The sequence below is a fragment of the Punica granatum genome, chromosome 2, assembly GCF_007655135.1.
Source record: "Punica granatum isolate Tunisia-2019 chromosome 2, ASM765513v2, whole genome shotgun sequence".
NCBI lineage: Eukaryota > Viridiplantae > Streptophyta > Magnoliopsida > Myrtales > Lythraceae > Punica > Punica granatum.
This window is the reverse complement of record NC_045128.1, coordinates 5,112,752-5,119,059: the sequence shown is the minus strand read 5'-3', so window position 1 is coordinate 5,119,059 and position 6,308 is coordinate 5,112,752.

Here is a 6,308-nt window from a genome sequence, read left to right as displayed (position 1 = left end):
TTGTGCCGGAAAGGTTTGTAAGCTACAACGGTCTATTTATGGACTGAAGCAAGCTTCTAGGAGCTGGAATCTTCGTTTTGATGATGCAATCAAAGAGTTTGGTTTCATCAAGAATGAAGATGAACCCTGTGTTTACAAGAAGGTTAGTGGGAGCGTAGTAATCTTCCTGGTGTTGTATGTAGACGACATACTTCTGATTGGGAATGACATTCCTTCCCTACAGTCTGTGAAGACTTGGTTGGGAAGGTGTTTCTCTATGAAGGACTTAGGCGAAGCTACTTACGTGCTAGGTATTAGGATCTATAGAGATAGATCCAAGAGACTGCTTGGCCTTAGTCAGAGTGCATACATAGATAAAGTGCTTCGGCGCTTTAGCATGCAGGATTCTAAGAAAGGGTCGCTGCCTATGTTACATGGCATAAGCCTTTCGAAGGCTCAGAGTCCTTCTACTCGAGAGGAGAGGGACAGAATGAATAGGATTCCATATGCGTCAGCTATTGGATCTATCATGTATGCTATGTTATGCACTCGATCAGATGTCTCGTATGCTTTGAGTATGACGAGTCGATACCAATCAGATCCAGGTGAAAGACACTGGATTGCAGTAAAGAACATCCTTAAGTACTTACGAAGGACTAAGGAGATGTTTTTGGTATATGGAAGCGAAGAAGAGCTCGTTGTAAGAGGTTACACCGATGCTAGCTTCCAGACCGATAAGGACGACAGTAGATCGCAGTCAGGGTATGTGTTTTGCCTGAATGGAGGTGCTGTGAGTTGGAAGAGTTCCAAACAGGAGACAGTAGCCGATTCTACCACAGAGGCCGAGTATATTGCTGCCTCTAACGCTGCAAAAGAGGCCGTTTGGATCAAGAAGTTCGTGACAGAACTTGTTGTGGTTCCTAGCATCGCAGACCCAGTGGATCTCTATTGTGACAACAATGGAGCCATTGCGCAAGCTAAGGAACCCAGGTCTCACCAGCGATCCAAACATATACTCAGGCGCTTCCATCTCATTCGCGAGATTATTGACAGAGGAGATGTGAAGATATGCAGAATACCAACAGATGAGAATCTCGCAGATCCACTTACGAAGCCTCTTGTGCAGTGCAAGCACGAGGCTCACACTAGATCTATTGGCATTAGACAGATGCCAGATTGGCTCTAGTGCAAGTGGGAGATTGTTGGGAATTGGTGTATGCCCTAGATGCAATCTATCATCAGTTCTGTAATATGACATGTATTTCATTATATTACGAGGCATATCTGTTATTGTGTAGATTGCGCTAAATATGATTTTACACAATAATGTCCTTGGAATAGTAGGTTCAATAGGCATCAAGTGTGACTTGATTGTGAGATCCTATAATTACTGAACATTATTCCTAAATGTCCATAGTCAAAGTATTATCGTTAATTAGGACAACGATAATACGGTTAGATTAGTGTAAGTGTTGATTGATGATCAAATCTCATAGGTCATGGATATGGAGATATCAAATCACACCACATGTATACATTAAGAGTAATGTGTATAGGACTGATCCGCCATGAGATTGCTACATGGGTTGTTACGTGACTGTCATTAGCATATCTCAAAGTGACTATAGTGTAATGGTCCTTTGACTTGAGGTCACCATAGATTCCTGCATGTAATGTCATATACTTTGATACTGTCAAACGCCACTGTAACAGGATGGTTATAAAGACAGTTATTGGGTATACCACAGAGTATGGAGAGGAATGTGAGTGATCAAGATAGGATTTGTCCCTCCTACGAAACGGGAGCGATATCTCACGGCCACTTGGTGGTTAAGTCTAAAAGTGTATGCATACCCAAATGAGTCGATATAATGATATCGAGCTCATTTATTCTGATAGACTTACCCGGTAAACCAAGAAAAAGAGATATTGAGCCATACAAGGATGTCATCGACCATGCCTTGGGCTCAATAGAGATATAGAGGACAAAGGGATTATATTACACGGTAACGGAGGTCACAAGGTTCGTCGAGAAATTGACTTTCCGATTACTTGAGTAACAGTGATGCATTGCTAGATGCCACTCACTGTTTGTAATATTGAAATAGAGATTTTGATATTACTGTCAACGTAATTGGGAACCTACAGGGTCACACACTACGACTAAATTGAAGAGATATCTTGAAACAAATAAAATCGTCTAATAGAGATTAGATGATTTATGGTGCGACCGATTAATCGGATATTTAATGAGATTAAATTTATTGATTAATTAGACTCGATTTATTAGATTAAATGGACCTAATTGATGCATGATCAATATGGTGACACATGGCTTTTACGTGAATAGACATGTGTATGGACACATGTAATGTGGAAACCCAATTTGGGTTAGTCCCACATCGGCCAGGGACTTGAATTGTCCCCCCCCATATTGCTTATAAAAAGGGGGGCAATGTGCATATATATAGATATCAGTAGAGACATATATATATATGTGTGCTGCATATATATTTGCTAATATATATATATATACACGTAGTGTATGCATGTGTGTGCATATAAGTATATATATATATATATATATAATTTGAGTTGAATTGTTCAACTCAAATAAGGTCCATTAGTCTAATAAATTTCGGGTGTCGCATCGGGGTGTTTCTTTCGAGTGTTGGTCGCTAGCACCGCCGATCTCGAAAACTCGTCGACAAAGTCGGTGTGGATACCAGTAGAGGCGTCACGCGTGGGACGCTCGGTCGACAACTTTAAATATTCCAGGTACGCTTTTATTTACTCTTACTCTTTTAGTAGGTCTTGGAATTAGTTTCACGGGTAGGAAATTTTGAATTTCTGTTCCTTTTTCGCTTCCGTTGCGCCCCGTGGAACTAGCAGTATGGACCCTGACAGTTGGTTGTATGATACGCTGAAGACGGCGAGGGAAGTCAGCTCTGTTAGTTGCTGGGGGATATCTCCAGTGAGCTTGTTGTGAGAAAGGTCGAGAGCTTCCAAATTGGTCAGACCACTCATTGCAGAATGGATATGGCCTATGAGTACATTGTGAGACAGGTTGAGCAGATGGAGTCCCTTTAAGCTTCCAATAGAATTCGGAATCTCTCCAGTGAAGTTATTGCTCGAAAGATCGATAAAGGTTAGGTATTCCAAAATCTTTGCATACTCCATTACCATGCCTTTGTTGATTATTGTCATCGAGTAATCATAGTATCCGGGATAATACACAAAGGAAAAGAGAGGCACATTCCAAGATTCCCCAAAATAGCTTGGTCTGCTGGTGTTTAAAAATCTCATCGCTTTCCAATACAGGAAGTAGTTTGATGGCAAGAAACCTACCAATGTGTTGCACGAGAGGTCCACAATCTGCAAGTTGGGGAAGTCGAGGTTGCTCTTAGGCTCCATTATCGGCCCGTGCAATCTGTTAGACCGCAAAATCAATACCTTCAGGTTTGCGAGTGAGCCCAACCAAGAAGGAAAAATGTCCTGAATCATATTATTTCCCACATTGAGAAACTCAAGCTCAGTGCAGTTTTCCAGTGACCTCGGCAGTGGACCTCCGAGTCGATTGTTACTAAAATCTATCATCCTCAAGCTACAAGTGCCTTTATGCAACTGAGGGATTCCTCCATGCAAGTTGTTGTTGTGTAGACTAAATACCATCAAAGGGCTGCTCAAGTTGCTCAAACATTGTGGAATCACACCGCTGAAGTTGTTCTTTGCCAGATCCAGTACCTGTACATTGCTCATGTTGCATATCATTGATGATATTGTTCCAGAGAGTCTGTTATTAGAGACAAAATAGAACTGAATGGTTGCAAGAGGAACTGCAGGAAGTGGCTTCTGCAACTGGTTGGACCTGAGGTCAAGACTACCAAGCTGCGTCCAATTCAGAAACACCAGGTGTTGTGGGAATCCAGTCAGATAGTTATGAGAAAGGTTCAAGGATCTCATATATACAAAGCTTGAAAACCACACAGGTATCTGCCCTGATATGTTATTATAGGAAAGGTCCAGGAATAATGGATCATGCTGGTGTCTTAGAAATTCAGGGAACTCATGTAACTTGCATGAAGCCAAACCTAGAGCCCAGAGCAGTGGATAACTTTCACTTGCATTGGGCTCAAGGAGCAGGGAAAAGTCGTTGAATGATAGGACTAGTGTTTTGAGCCTCTTAAGCCCTGAAAACATGCCCAGGTGCAGGTCTCCATTGAGGTTGTTTACGCAAAGGTCAAGGTACATAAGATTACTAAGATGAGAGATTGAGGTTGGGACAGGGCCATGGAGTCCGTTCCAAGAAAGGTCAAGATTTTCCAGGTGGATTAGGCTTCCAAGTTGAGATGGAATAGGACCTGTTAATTTGTTGGAGCACAAATAGAGAGACTTCAGCTGCCGGAGGGTAATGAGGGAATCCGGGATTTCACCAGTCAATTGATTGTGCCAAAGATTTATAGTAGAGATTCGGGTGAGGTTCCCTAAGGAAGAGGGGATCTGGCCTGTGAGTTGGTTGTGGCTGAGATTTAACAGAGAAAGTTGGCTGAGGTTCCCCAACAATGATGGAATTTGGCCAGTCAATCTGTTGTCATTCAGACGCAACTCAGAGAGTTGAGTGAGGGTCCCAAAGAAAGACGGAATTTGGCCTGTCAATTGATTTTGGCTCAAATATAAACGAGAGAGTTGAGTCAAGTTCCAAAACGAAGAAGGTATTGGGCCTGTAAACTGGTTGTTGTCCAGATATAACTGAGAGAGTTTGTAGAAGTTCCCTAGGAAAGAAGGGATTTGGCCTGTCAAGTAGTTGAAACTTAGATCTAAATACGAGAGTCGAGTGAGGTTTCCCAAGGAAGATGGGATTTCACCAGTAAGAACATTTTTACTCAAATCCAACACGGTGAGCCTCGAGAGGTTGCTGATTTCGGGTGGTATGGGAGAGAAACTGATCTTATTAGCTGTAAGTTCGAGATTTTCCAAGTGAACGAGACGGAGAAGGCTGCTGCTAGAGTTGATGGAGCCATAAAGACAGGCATTACCGAGGTTGAGTCTCATCACATGGCCGCTGTGTCTGTCGCACTGGACCCCTCTCCAGGTACAGCAGTTGCCGCCTTCTTGACCCTCCTCCGGCTTCCAAGATTCAAGCTTCTTGTAATCACCCGGTGAAAAGAATTTGTAGTAGCAATACTCGGGGCCTTCTTTCAAGCTTCGCTTGATTTCCAGCAAAGCAGACTTCTCTTCCTCGTGGCATTTGTGCAGAGACTGAGAAGCAGCGATAGGAAGATGAAGCAGTACCGAAGACATGTACACAAACATGATAAAGAGAGACAAGCTTTCTGCCATGAAGCTTCTGTGTTTTTGCTTGGATACTGGAATTGCAGGGAAGTGGTAGAAGATACGTATGTATTTCTGGTCGAACTCGAGGCAATTCCCAGGACATGTAAAGTCTTGACCACAAGTAATCTGTCTTCTGAGTTACTACTGCAACACAGATGTAGCCAAGTATATGTTAAAAATTCTTACCGATACTCGTTTCAGATTGGAAGAAAGCGATTTAAGACGAATTAGCTTATTAGTTTTCACCAAGATATTTACTAAAGCAATGACTAGGCATGTAAACGAGTGAAAAAGTCTACACCTGCACAACACCAAATTCAAACCTTCGGACCCGCGATTGATGCAAGGGTGGCAGAAAGCAATGCCAGACGCACTTGGAGTCGTCTAAGATTTGGTTTGGGAGTGTTGTTGCCGAAAGAAAAGTACTGAAATAGAATTGCTGAAAAATAATTGCGTATGCTCAAAAGCAGTTTAGGATATAATAACTGTTTGGGAAACGGCTTCTGTCGTTGCTGATAAAAGATGAAATGACTAATAAGTACATTAACAAATAACAAATTTAGAATTTTGTACATAAATAACCAGCATACATCTATGAGATAATTATAATAAATTACATGTATATAATATTGTTAGTATCTCGATTTTCGGACCTTAATCACGTGCAGAAATGTGAAATCTCCAGTTTGGAAAAGCAAAAGTACTTCCAAACGGACTCTAAATGTGATACTTTGGGACTTTCGTGCCCATTTATTACACTTTCCCTATTATTGTAGTAGACTTATAAACTTCCCTTATAAAAAAGAAAAATTCTATAGTGCAATCAATAAAATTGCTTGCACCATACCACCAAGTAATTCATTAAGCATGTGAGTAAAAGTTAAGTTGCTTACTAAAAAATTTTGTAAAAGTTCCTCAAAAGGGGGGTAGTGTATCTCAAAATTTGTACATCTCATTTTGAAATATGTGTAATTAGTTGATGACCTGCGTGTTGC